At 36.0% G+C, this 14,765-nt stretch overlaps 1 long non-coding RNA gene across 10 annotated transcripts in view; it reads right to left on the reverse strand.

Annotated features, from left to right (window-relative positions):
- LOC147364667 (uncharacterized) overlaps positions 1-14,765 on the reverse strand; it is a 287,481-nt gene that overhangs the window by 164,870 nt on the left and 107,846 nt on the right. The window contains exon 4 of one of the 10 annotated variants that reach the window (XR_015134854.1): positions 7,412-8,329. The exons of the other annotated variants lie outside the window; for them this stretch is intronic. This is a non-coding gene — a long non-coding RNA (uncharacterized LOC147364667). Of the gene's footprint in view, positions 1-7,411; positions 8,330-14,765 lie in introns of those variants that run through there. 10 annotated transcript variants of the gene reach the window in all.

Below are 14,765 nucleotides of genomic sequence, written 5' to 3' on the forward strand. Positions count from 1 at the left end.
ACATGACTACTGGAAAAACTATAGCTTTGACTATATGAACTTTGTTGGCAAAGTGATGTCTCTGCTTTTTAATATGCTGTCTAGGTTTGTCATAGCTTTTCTTCCAAAGAGTTCAGTTCAGTTCACTTCAGTCACTCAGTCATTTCCGACTCTTTGTGACCCATGGTCTGCAGCACACCAGGCCCCCCTGTCCATCACCAACTCCAGGAATTTACTCAAACTCAAATCCATTGAGTTGGTGATGCCATCCAACCATCTCATCCTCTATCGTCCCCTTCTACTCCCACCTTAAATCTTTCCCAGCATCAGGATCTTTTCAAATGAGTCAGCTCTTCCCATCAGGTGGCCAAAGTATTGGAGTTTCAGCTTTAGCATCAGTCCTTCCAATGAATATTTAGGATTGATTTCTTTAGGATGGACTGGTTGGATCTACCTGCAGTCTGAGGGACTCTCAAGAGTCTTCTCCAACACCACAGTTCAAAAGCATCAACTCTTTGGCACTCAGATTTCTTTACAGTCCAACTCTCACATCATACATGACTACTGAAAAAACCATAGCCTTGACTAGATGGACCTTTGTTGGCAAAGTAATGTCTCTGCTTTTTAATATGCTGTCTAGGTTGGTCATGACAGCATGTTCAGTATTCTTGCCTTGAGAACCACATGAACAGTACGAAAAGGCAAAATGATAGGATACTGAAAGAGAAACTCCTCAGGTCAGTAAGTGCCCAATATGCTACTGGAGATCAGTGGAGAAATAACTCCAGAAAGAATGAAGGGATGGAGCCAAAGCAAAACGAATATCCAGCTGTGGATGTGACTGGTGATAGAAGCAAGGTCTGATGCTGTAAAGAGCAATATTGCATAGGAACCTGGAATGTCAGGTCCATGAATCAAGGCAAATTGGAAGTGGTCAAACAAGAGATGGCAAGAGTGAATGTCGACATTCTAGGAATCAGCAAACTGAGATGGACTGGAATGGGTGAATTTAACTCAGATGACCATTATATCTACTACTGCAGGCAGGAATCCCTCAGAAGAAATGGAGTGGCCATCATGGTCAACAAAAGAGTCCGAAATGCAGTACTTGGATGCAATCTCAAAAACGACAGAATGATCTCTGTTCGTTTCCAAGGCAAACCATTCAATATCACAGTAATCCAAGTCTATGCCCCAGCCAGTAACACTGAAGAAGCTGAAGTTGAACAGTTCTATGAAAACTTATAAGACCTTTTAGAACTAATACCCAAAAAAGATGTCCTTTTCATTATAGGGGACTGGAATGCAAAAGTAGGAAGTCAAGAAACACCTGGAGTAACAGGCAAATTTGGCCTTGGAATACGGAATGAAGCAGGGCAAAGACTAATAGAGTTCTGCCAAGAGAACGCATTGGACATAGCCAACACCCTCTTTCAACAACACAAGAGAAGACTCTACACATGGACATCACCAGATGGTCAACACCGAAATCAGACTGATTATATTCTTTGCAGCCAAAGATGGAGAAGCTCTATACTGTCAGCAAAAACAAGACCAGGAGCTGACTGTGGCTCAGACCATGAACTCCTTATTGCCAAATTCAGACTTAAATTGAAGAAAGTAGGAAAAACCACTAGACCATTCAGGTATGACCTAAATCAAATCCCTTATGATTATACAGTGAAAGTGAGAAATAGATTTAAGGGCCTAGATCTGATAGATAGAGTGCCTGATCAACTATGGAATGAGGTTCGTGACATTGTACAGGAGACAGGGATCAAGACCATTCCCATAGAAAAAAGAAATGCAAAAAAGCAAAATGGTTGTCTGAGGAGGCCTTACAAATAGCTGTGAAAAGAAGAGAAGCAAAAATCAAAGGAGAAAAGGAAAGATATAAGCATCTGAATGCAGAGTTCCAAAGAATAGCAAGAAGAGATAAGAAAGCCTTTCTTCAGTGATCAATGCAAAGAAATAGAAGAAAACAACAGAATGGGAAAGACGAGAGATCTCTTCAAGAAAATCAGAGATACCAAAGTAACATTTCATGCCAAGATGGGCTCGATAAAGGACAGAAATGGTATGGACCTAAAAGAAGCAGAAGATATTAAGAAGAGATGGCAAGAATACACAGAAGAACTGTACAAAAAAAGATCTCCATGACCCAGATAATCACCATGGTGTGATCACTGACCTACAGCCAGACATCCTGGAATGTGAAGTCAAGCGGGCCTTAGAAAGCATCACTACGAACAAAGCTAGTGGAGGTGATAGAATTCCAGTTGAGCTATTTCAAATCCTGAAAGATGATGTTGTGAAAGTGCTGCACTCAATATGCCAGCAAATGTGGAAAATTCAGCAGTGGCCACAGGACTGGAAAAGGTCAGTTTTCATTCCAATCCCAAAGAAAGGCAAGGCCAAAGAATGCTCAAACTACCGCACAATTGCACTCATCTCACACACTAGTAAAGTAATGCTCAAAATTCTCCAAGCCAGGCTTCAGCAATATGTGAACCGTGAACTTCCTGATGTTCAAGCTGGTTTTAGAAAAGGCAGAGGAACCAGAGATCAAATTGCCAACATCTGCTGGATCATGGAAAAAGCAAGAGAGTTCCAGAAAGGCATCTATTTCTGCTTTATTGACTATACCAAAGCCTTTGACTGTGTGGATCACAAGAAACTGTGGAAAATTCTGAAAGAGATGGGATTACCAGACCACCTGATCTGCCTCTTGAGAAATTTGTATGCAGTTGGACATGACTGAGCGACTGAACTGAACTTACTAGCAAGTGAGATGAGTGCAACTGTTCAGCAGTTTAAGCATTCTTTGATTGCCTTTCTTTGGTATTGGAATAACTGACCTTTTCCAGTCCTGCGGCTCTTTCACAGCATCATGTTTTTGTATTTGAAATAGCTCAACTGGAATTCCATCACTTTTGCTAGCTTTGTTTGTAGTGATACTTCCTAAGGCCCACTTGACTTCACATTCCAGGATGTCTGGCTCTAGGTGAGTGATCACACCATCATGGTTATCTGGGTCATGCAGATCATTTTTTGTATAGTACTTCTTTGTATTCTTGCCACTTCTTAATATCTTCTGCTTCTGTTAGGTCCATACCATATCTGTCCTTTACTGAGCCCATCTTTGCATGAAGTGTTCCTTTGGTATCTCTAATTTTCTTGATGAGATCTCTCATCTTTCCCATTCTATTGTTTTCCTCTATTTCTTTGCATTCATCACTGAGGAAGGCTTTCTTATCTCTTCTTGCTATTCTTTGGAACTCTGCATTCAGATGGATATATCTTTCCTTTTCTCCTTTGCCTTTTACTTCTCTTCTTTTCTCAGCTATTTGTAAGGCCTCCTCAGACAACCATTTTTCCTTGCAGCATTTCTTTTTCTTGAGGATGGTCTTGATCACTGCCTCCTATACAATGTCATGAACTTCTGTCCATAGTTCTGGAGGCACTCTGTCTGTCAGATCTAATCCCTTGAATCTCTATTTGTCACTTTCACTGTATAGTAACAAGAGATTTTATTTTATTTGACCACTGAATGGTCTAGTGGTTTTCCCTACTGTCTTCAATTTAAGTCTGATTTTGCAATAAGGAGTTCATGTTCTGAGTCACAGTCAGCTCCTGATCTTGTGGAGAAAGCATTTTTTAAAATTCATTGCTGCATTCAGCACCTGCAATGATTTTGGAGCCCAAGAAAATAAAGTCTGTCACTGTTTCCATTGTTTCCCCATCTATGTGCAGTGATGATCGGATAAGATGCCATGATCTTAGTTTTTTGAATGTTGAATTTTAAGCCAGCCTTTTTACTCTCCTCTTTCACCCTCATCAAGAGACTCTTTAGTTCCTCTTGGCTTTCTGACATTAGGGTGGTATCATCTACATGCCCCAGATTATTGATACTTCTCACAAAAATCTTGATTCCAGCTTGTGATTCATCCAGCTCAGCATTTTGGTGTTGTACTCTGCATATAATAAAACAAGTAGGGTGACCGTATATAGCCTTGAAGTATTCCTTTCCCAATTTTGAACCTGTACATTGTTCCATGTCCAGTTCTAACTGTTGCTTCCTGACCTTCATACAGATTTCTCATGAGAGAGGTCAGGTGGTCTGGTATTTCCATCTCTTGAAGAATTTCCCACATTTTGTTGTGTTCCATACAGTCAAAGGCGTTAGCATAGTCAATGAAGCAGAAGTAGATATTTTTCTGGAATTCCCTTGCTTTTTCTATGATCCAACACATGTTGGCAATTAGATCTCTGTCTTTTCTAAACCCAGCTTGAACATCTGGATGTTCTTGGGTCACATACTGTTGAAGCATAGCTTGAAGGATTTGAGCATTACCTTTCTAGCATATGAAATGAGTGGAGTTGTGTGGTAGTCTGAACATTCTTTGGCATTGCCTTTCTTTGAGATTAGAATAAAAACTGACATTTTCTAGTCCAGTGAAAACTGCTGAGTTTTATCAATTTGCTGACATACTGAGTGCAGCACTTTAACAGTGTCATCTTTTAGGTTTTGAAATAGCTCAGCAGGGATTCCATCTTTATTTTCATTTATTCAGTGATTCACATCTGCATATAATATCCATTCCTCCTGAACTGTACATGCCTGCATTCACCTCTCTTATATTTATTCTTACCTCTACTCCCAAACCTTTATTTAACAAACTTTTAATAAAGCTTTATCTTAAATGCCATTCCATAGATTTCTTCAGTGATGACTAAATTGGAGAAAATTCATTCTGTGATTTTTGTGTCTCCTACATCTTTAACTGTTATAATAGCCCTTATCACAGAGTATTTTGCTTATGCCACACTATGTTAATGGCATATTGAATGTTTTTTAAAATATGATTTAATTTTATTTATAGTATTTCAAATCCAGGAGCTCAAGTTATCAACAATATATCATTAATAATATCTATAATAATCAATGATATCTATAATAATCAATGATTATATCCTCTGTCATTCAAGCTGACTTCTAAATTGTTTATTATTTGAAGGCAAGTTATTTGTATTAGTTTTCTTTCAGTTTTTTGTTGCCATGAAGACTCTTCCAAGTCTTAGATACACTAGCCAAATCAATGTAGAATAAATGAATCCTTAATGTTAACAATGAATTTCCTTTCAAAAAAGTGGTGTTAAAGCATGTGTCTATTACTGAGCATAGTCTATTAATACTATGCTAAAATATTTCCTGTTACATTTTTCAAAGTAATTAGATGTTTGGGAGGTAGAAAAGTAGTGAAGAAACTTATAATTTCCTAAAGCTATTATAATATTCTTACAATGTATTAAATGAGAATTTGATTTATTTGTAGAAAGAGTAAGTAAAAAATAATAGTCAAAGAAAGAAGATATTAAGTTATTCTTAACAAATGTTTAACTATGGAAAAGACAGGAAACTTTCATGGACCATTGAAAATATGACATACATGTTTGAATTGCAGTATAAATTGTTGGAATTCATTACTATTCAATTTCAAAGAATTATTATTTCCAATCTAGTCATTGTAATATAAATATAATTGCATGAGAAAATCTATGTGTGATTTAGTAGTTTTTAAATGTCATAAAATGGTCACTTAAATATGATTAATCAGATTTGAAAAGCAAGCAATGCCATTTACATTAATGTAGGGTTAATAACATTAAAGGGAACAATAATTTTTTACTTAAAAATGAAACAGTATAGTCCAGCTAAAAGACAAATAAATGCTGAGTGGTATAAATGCTAGGAATTTTGCAAAACTACATAGTATTTTAAGTTTTTTGAAATACACATATCTTGAAAACTTTAAGCCATGTGCACTCTGCTTGTGCGTGCCTGTAAATTATACTATATAGAAATAATTATTAAGTTCTTATCATGCCATCCAACACTGAGATTATAATTTTTACAAAACCTTTACAATAATATACATGAAAATTTGATAAAAGCATGTTTTCTTTATTTCCAATTATTTTTTACTTTATGAAATATTAATACTAGATTTACCTAGTAACAAAGAAGATGTTCATGGTCACTCAAAGACTATGGATATCCACACACAATACTAACCAACAGAAACTAGAGCTGGAAATTAGGCCAGATATAAAAGGGTTTTGCAGGTACATTAAATTAAGTAGTTCACTGGGCAAGCACAGAGGGATAATTAAGAGCAAAGGGTAATTATACACATTTATTTAGCACTCAGAAGCAGAAAAAATTAGAGAGATAGTAAAATTAGTAGGATGGTAGTGTGCTCAGCATGACATTGGCAGAGTCTGAGAACAAGGTGACAGAAGTTGGAGAGGATGGCAGGAGAGTAGGATGATGCAAAGCTTCCACATGGAAATGTTCAATAAACAGCTGCCTATGTGTAGCTGGAGTTTAGCAGAGACATTCGAGATGGTCATCAGTATCTAAAAGACAATTCCAGCAAGAGAAGACAATGAAGATCAGAAAGAATGATCAGAGTGAAAAGGAAAGAGTAGCTAGGTATAAGGAGAGGAGGGGGAAGAAAAATTATCCACAATTATCCAAAGAAGACATGCAGATGGTCATCAGGCACATGAAAAAATATTCAATTGCTAATTATTAAAGAAACACAAAGCTTTCAAAGCTACAATGGGTTATCACCTCATGTTAGTTAGAATGTCCATTATCAAAAAATCCACAAATAATAAATGCTGGGGAGAGCGTGGAGAAAAGGGAATCCCCTCCTACACTGTTGGTTGGAATATAAATTGGTACAACCACTATGGAGAAGAGTATGGAGGTTCCTTAAAGGATAAAAATAGAGCCACCATATGATCCAGCAATCCCACTCCTGAGCATCTGGAAAAGACTAAAACTCTTAACTCAAAAAGATACATGCACTCCAGTGTTCACAGCAACACTATGCACAACAACAAAGACACAGATAGAACCTAAGTGTCCATCAACAGACGCATGAATTAAGGAGATGTGGTGTGTGTGTATGTATACATACACAACATGTGCATAATGGACTATTATTCAGCCATAAAAAATGAAATAATGCTATTTGCGGCAACATGGATGGATCAAGAGATTATCATATTAGGTAAAGTAAGTCAGACAGAGAAAGATAAATATATGATTCAATTATTTGTGAAATCTAAAAATTATCATAAGTGACATCAAACACAAAAAGACAAATATTAAATAATTTGCTTATATGTGGAATCTAACCGATTGTATATCACAGAGAAGTATGCTTAAATTTTGTAAAAATCTAAAAGGGAAAAGAATCTGAAAAAGAATTTATATAAAACACTATATATATAAAAGGCTATATATATACATGTATATATATATATAATTAAATGATTTTGCTGTATACCTAAAACTAACACACCATTGTAAATCAGTAGATCATCTACACAAACACACACACACAAAGGATCATCTAAATGGAGACTGAATAGTAATGATTAGGCAGACAAACAAGAAAAACTCAGGAACACAGGACATCAAGAAAACAGACTGCTGCATTCTTCAAGTGTTGCTCAGGCAGGGTACATGAAAATCGATAAAGTGCATTGAACCTAGGAATAGAAGAACATTGGTGATCTTGGTAAGAATTTTAGTGAAGAGAGAGAGACAGAAACAAGGTGTCCATGGATTGAAACAACCCTCTTCAGTGTATAAAACACATAAAAATGACACCAAGACACACTAAATTAAAATTATTCTAACATTAGCCAACATATTACTAGTCATTTTTATATCCTGAAAAAGAAACAACAACAACAAAAAAGCCAGAGTGAGTATTAACATTGTGGTCATCCGGAAAAGCATGGGAGACAAAACCTAAACTTTTTCCACCAGCACATTTAGTTTCACTGGTGGTGCTGCTCCACATACATACACACATGCATATATACACACAATGATAAACACACTCAGAAAGATACTGAAATAAGACAAATGCACATTTTATATATTTTTCATGGGGTGAATCCAAAGAAATCTCAAGCATTCAGCTTTTCTTCCAAACTCAAACAATCCATAGTATTAGAATTTTTTTTCTGAATTCATATAATAAGCTACTTTCTCCACTAAAAGAAAGCCATGTGCAAGACAGTCTTAAAAAGAGTTCACTGAGGTTTCAGGTTTAGATACATTTCATAAATTAAAGCAATGCTTTTCAGATTTCACACAAAGTAAAAATTCTGACTTATGACAAAGCATATTCTTTATAGAATGCATTTAGAGCACTGAATGGTCCAGGGAAGTCTTCTTGAAATCTTCATAATGTCACCCTGTAGATAAATGTCTATCATCTTTATGAAGTCTCCAGAAAAGTCTGGAATTATTGTTTTTGGAATTCTGGGAAGAAATAAAAAATTTGAACAGACCAATCACATGTGCTGAAATTGAAACTGTGATTTTAAAAACTTCCAGCAAACAAAAATCCAGACCAGATGGCTTCACAGGCAAATTCTAACAAAAACTTTAAGAATAGTTAACACCTATCCTTCTCATGGACGTGACAGACGTGAGTTTGAGTGAACTCTGGGACTTGGTGATGGACAGGGAGGCCTGGAGTGCTGCAATTCATGGGGTCACAAAGAGCTGGACATGACTGAGCGACTGAACTAAACTGAACTGATCCTTCTCAAACTCTTAAAAAAAAAAAATTGCTGAGAATGAAATTCTCCCAAGCTTATTCTATGAGGCTACCATCACCCTGGTACCAAAACCAGACAAAGATATCACACACAAAAAGAAAATTACAGGCCAATATCACCAATGAGCATAGTGGCAAACATCCTCAACAAAATCCATCAACACATTCAAAGAATCATAGACTATGATCAAGTGGGACTTATCCCAAGAATGCAAGAATTTTTCAATATCTTCAAATCAATCAGTATAATATACCTTGCTAATAAATTGAAGAATAAAAACCATATCATCATTTCAATAGATGCAGAAAAGGCTTTTGACATAATTCAATACTCATTTATGATAGGCTCTCCAGAAAGGAAAGAGAACCCACCTTAACATAATAAAGATCATAAACCCACAGCAAACATCATTCTCAAAGGTGAAAAACTGAAAGCATTTCATCTAAGAACAGGTGCCCCCTCTCACCACTTTTATTCAGTATAGTTTTGGAAGTTCTAGTCATGGCAGTTGAGAAGTAAAACTGTCACTCTTTGCATATGACAAGATATTAATACTATACGTAGAAAATCCTAAAGATGCTACCAAAAAACTACTAGAGCTCATCAATGAATTTGGTAAAGTTACAGGATAAAAAATCAATACACAGAAATATCTTGCATTTCTCTATATTAACAATAAAAGATCACAAAGAGAAATTAAAGAAAAATCTCACTTGCCATTACAACAACAAAAATACCTAGGAATAAACCTATGTAAGGAGGCAAAAATTGTGTACTCTGGAATTCCAAGCAGAGGATTAAGTCATGAAGCTTAAAAAAAAAAAAAAAAAACTTATTCAAGTAAAACATCTTATGACACCAAAATAATCCAATACAAGGGACACTGGTCTGATCCCTGGTCAGGGAACTAAGGTTCCACGTGTCACAGGGCAGCTAAGCCTGAGCACAACTCGTGAGCCCTATGGGCTCTAGAGCCTCTGTGTTGTAACTAAGACCTGGTGCAGTCAAATAAACAGATAAATATGTATTTTTAAAAAGACTTGGAAAAAAAAAAGTTGACAGGTTAAAAGTGTAACATTTCTGTATGGCAGAAACCAACACAATATTGTAAAGCAATTATCTTTCAGTTAAAAATAAATAATTAAAAAAACAATAAATGGAAAAAATATAATTGCTTATAAAAAATAAAATAAAAATTAAAAAAATTAAAAAAATCTCAAAGTTATATAAAAATTGAATTTTATATCTTTGGAAATGTAGTAATGAAAATGTATAGTACATCTGCTATCTTACCATAGATCTTAATTCAAAAATCCTATAACATGCTCAGCTTTAAATTTTTAAATATCTATTTTAACAAAATAATAATAATCATTACTAAAAATGCTAGTGATACTTTTGCTATTAAGCAGTAATCATAATGTAACATAGATTTTTTTTAATTAATGTATTTTCTTCAGACAAAATTGTGTCTCATACAAACACTTATGTCAAATTATTTTATTTTATTTTATTTTTTTTTTTTTTAAATCTTTTATACCTTGATTGTGATAGTGGTTACACATGTGTATACATTTGTAAACTCATCAAAATATACACTAAAATTGGTTCTTTGATTATATGTAAAGGATACTTTAATAAAACTGTCTTTTTTTTTTTTTTAATTTTTTTTTTTAAATTTTTTTTTTATTTTTTATTTTTATTTTTTTTTTTATTTTTTTTTTTAAAGACAGGTTATAGTCCATTATTTATTAAGCAAGTTCGAGTTTAATAGACCTAACTGATGACTACCCTCGGTTTCAAATCCTATCTGGAAGATTTCTCTTCTAGCAAACACAGTACCTTGTCTCTGGATCAACTCGTGGGTATTTGGTTTTTTTTTTTTTTTATAAATTTAATGCCTTTTATTGCCATACCTCATTTTACTGTGCTTTGCTTTAGTGAGCTTTATAGATACATGTTTTTTTTTTTTTTTCCTTGTTAATTTTCTGTTTAGTTGATCTATTCATAAGTGTGAGTGGGGTATTAAAGTCTCCCACTATTATTGTGTTATTGTTAATTTCTCCTTTCATACTTGTTAGGATTTGTCTTACATACTGCGGTGCTCCCATGTTGGGTGGATATATATTTATAATTGTTATATCTTCTTCTTGGATTGATCCTTTGATCATTATGTAGTGACCTTCTTTGTCTCTTTTCACAGCCTTTGTTTTAAAGTCTAATTTATCTGATACGAGTATTGTGACTCCTGCTTTCTTTTGGTCCCAATTTGCATGGAAAATCTTTTTCCAGCCCTTCACTTTCAGTCTGTATGTGTCCCCTGTTTTGAGGTGGGTCTCTTGTAGACAACATATGTAGGGGTCTTGTTTTTGTATCCATTCAGCCAGTCTTTGTCTTTTGGTTGGGGCATTCAACCCATTTACGTTTAAGGTAATTACTAATAAGTATGATCCCGTTGCCATTTACTTTATTGTTTTAGGTTCGAGTTTATACACCATTTTTGTGTTTCCTGTCTAGAGAATATCCTTTAGTATTTGTTGGAGAGCTGGTTTGGTGGTGCAGAATTCTCTCAGCTTTTGCTTGTCTGAAAAGCTTTTGATTTCTCCTTCATACTTGAATGAGATCCTTGCTGGGTACAATAATCTGGGCTGTAGGTTATTTTCTTTCATCATTTTAAGTATGTCTTGCCATTCCCTCCTGGCTTGAAGAGTTTCTATTGAAAGATCAGCTGTTATCCTTATGGGAATTCCCTTGTGTGTTATTTGTTGTTTTTCCCTTGCTGCTTTTAATATTTGTTCTTTGTGTTTGATCTTTGTTAATTTGATTAATATGTGTCTTGGGGTGTTTCTCCTTGGGTTTATCCTGTTTGGTACTCTCTGGGTTTCTTGGACTTGGGTGATTATTTCCTTCCCCAGTTTAGGGAAGTTTTCCACTATTATCTCCTCAAGTATTTTCTCATGGTCTTTCTTTTTGTCTTCTTCTTCTGGAACCCCTATGATTCGAATGTTGTAGCGTTTAATATTGTCCTGGAGGTCTCTGAGATTGTCCTCATTTCTTTTAATTCGTTTTTCTTTTATCCTCTCTGATTCATTTATTTCTACCATTCTATCTTCTAATTCACTAATCCTATCTTCTGCCTCTGTTATTCTACTATTTGTTGGCTCCAGAGTGTTTTTAATTTCATTTATTGCATTATTCATTATATATTGACTCTTTTTTATTTCTTCTAGGTCCTTGTTAAACCTTTCTTGCATCTTCTCAATCCTTGTCTCCAGGCTATTTATCTGTGATTCCATTTTAATTTCAAGATTTTGGATCAATTTCACTATCATTATTTGGAATTCTTTATCAGGTAGATTCCCTATCTCTTCCTCTTTTGTTTGGTTTGGTGGGCATTTATCCTGTTCCTTTATCTGCTGGGTATTCCTCTGTCTCTTCATCTTGTTTAAATTGCTGAGTTTGGGAGTCCTTTCTGTATTCTGGCAGTTTGTGGAGTTCTCTTTACTGTGGCGTTTCCTCGCTGTGTGTGGGTATGTAGAGGTGGCTTGTCAAGGTTTCCTGGTTAGGGAAGCTTGTGTCGGTGTTCTGGTGGGTGGAGCTGTATTTCTTCTCTTTGTTCAGTCGCGCTATGGGGAGGGAGGGAGGGAGTGATGCTGCAAACAAATGACACTGGCGTGCGCTCGCAGTGCCTCAGCCACACTGGGTCTGCCCCCGCTCACGGCGTGTGTAGCCTCCCTGCCCACACTGCTCAGGCTCTAGGTTGTTCCGCCGGGAACAATCCGAGGCTGGCCCTGGGTTGCATGCACCTCCCAGGTCCAAGCCGCTCAGGTTCAGGCACTCAGGTAGTCCTCAGAGGCGCAGACTCAGCTGGGGCTGCGTTTTGTGCTCTTCCCAGGTCCGAGCAGCTCAGGTGATGAGGTGTTTGGCGAGCGCCAATGCTGCGACTTATCGCCTCCCCGCCACTTGGTTATCTGGGTGTAAAACCGGCGCACCTTCTCAGGCAGATGTTGACCGTCCAGACCCCCAATAAGTTTTAGTTAGCAAAGAAGCCAGTTTTATAGATAATATCTCTCTGGGGCTGCGATTGCCCCCTTCCGGCTCTGGCTGCCTGTCAGCGGAGGGGGAAGGTTTGCAGCCGGCTACCTCTGTTTAGTCCTTTGTTCCGTACGCGGGCTGGCGGTGTCTTAGGTTAGGGCTGGCTTTTCGCATGGTAGATATCCCACAGTCTGGTTTGCTAGCCCAAATTATTTCGCTCAGATAGCGCTCAGGGTATTCGGGCCAGATTCTTGCTCTAAGCGATGCAGCCCGTGCCGCGCCTCCCTGCCCAGCCCCCGCTTGCTAATCAAATTATTTTATATACATGCTGCAAATGAATTACAGGATGCTACTTTTACTGATGAATGTGAAGTAACAATATTTTAAAAAATAGGGATAATATCAAGGTACTAAATCTAGCTACCAATGTTTCTATTAAATTACAAGTGCTATATTCTTTTTGTCTCTTTTCTAAACCGATTCTATAGTAAAATGCACCAAGTTGTTTCAACAGTTTGAAAGAGCACATCTCCAGATAAAACAATGCAAATAGTGACAAGGATAAATAAATCTGATTCTCTCCTTGTTGCAAAAGTTATCTCTGAGACCAGAAAGGCATACATGAATAAATAATTGCTTTTTATATTTAAACAAAGATGTTTAACAATTTAAAAGCTTATAAAAGTCATTTTGTCTCTAACAGATACTAAAGCAAGAATAAAGTTTATTTCTATATTTTTACCACCTTGGGAAGTATTGCAAGAGAAAGTCTAACTATTTGAATGTGCACACATCTTATCTAAATAATTACATACTACTGAGCAGGTGGCTCTAATTAAAGAACCTGCCTGCCAATGCAGGAGACAGAGATGTGAGTTCAATCCCTGGGTTGGGAAGATCCACTGGAGGAGGGTATAGCAACCCACTCCAGTATTCTTGCCTGGAGAATTCAGTGGACAAGATCGAAATAAATTCATTCTGACTCTTGGACATGCACCTGAGTGCATTAATACTATGTGATTTGTACAGATACCACTCAAATTCTATTATGAATCTGGAAAAAAAAACTTGCTATTCTAAATAAAGAAGATGTGACCATTTCTTTCATTAGGTTACTAAGGTATTTGCATTGTACATGGGTGAATAATTTACTTCAATCATATACATTTGGATTCTTAAAATAGTCATAAAATTCCTACTTACAATTTTCAGCATTTACAACACAAATTAATCCTACACAATGCTATTTCAATTGAACTTCTATGTATCTGCCAATAGGTTATGTGATTATGCATGAGGATACACAATGAAGCTTTTAACTGCTACATGTTTTGAAAGTCCATTTTCAAGGTTAAAAGTTAATAGAACTGAATTATATTTGTTCATGTTCCAAAAATAGACAACATAATCAGAAGGAAATTTTTTAGATAGAAAAAAATAGAAATTATTCTTTCAGAAAATTTCTGAATTAAATTTTGTTCTCATTTTCATAGAATAGTTAAATATTGAAACTATTGTATTCCAGAGATTAAAATTTCCTGATCTAATCAAGAAACTGGCAGCAAATTCTAATGTTAGAACAAAATAGAAACTTATCTAGTTATTTTTTTGAGATTAAGAAATACACTGACAAGCCTAGATAACCATTAATCTCTGACGAAAAATATACTTAATGAGATTTTTTTCCTTTAGTTGTTGGCTTTGAGAAATATGCACCATCTACCTTTCTTGACATGAATTCAACCTACTCTATTTTCTATAAATGCTTTCTAGGGTACAATATGACAGTAAGTCATAAAATGAAAAGGGCTTTATTGTGAAAATCAGCATAAAACCACTTTCTTATTTTGCAAATACTCTTCTATTCTCCACTGCCATAAGAAAGGATTTTGTTTTGTAATGAACTTCTCTGCTCTCAGTGAACATTGTGACTGACCACATGCTGCTTCAGAGTGAGCAGAGATCAGAATTGCAGTTAAGGTATCCCCTACCAGGGCTTCCCTGGCTCAACTGATAAAGAATCTGCTTGCAATGTGGGAGACCTGGGTTGGGAAGATCTCCTGGAGAAGGGAACGGCTACCTACTCCAGTATTCTGATT

Source organism: Bos grunniens, chromosome 10 (genome assembly GCF_055505025.1).
Source record: "Bos grunniens cultivar Pamir isolate PY7600 chromosome 10, Bosgru_T2T1.0, whole genome shotgun sequence".
NCBI lineage: Eukaryota > Metazoa > Chordata > Mammalia > Artiodactyla > Bovidae > Bos > Bos grunniens.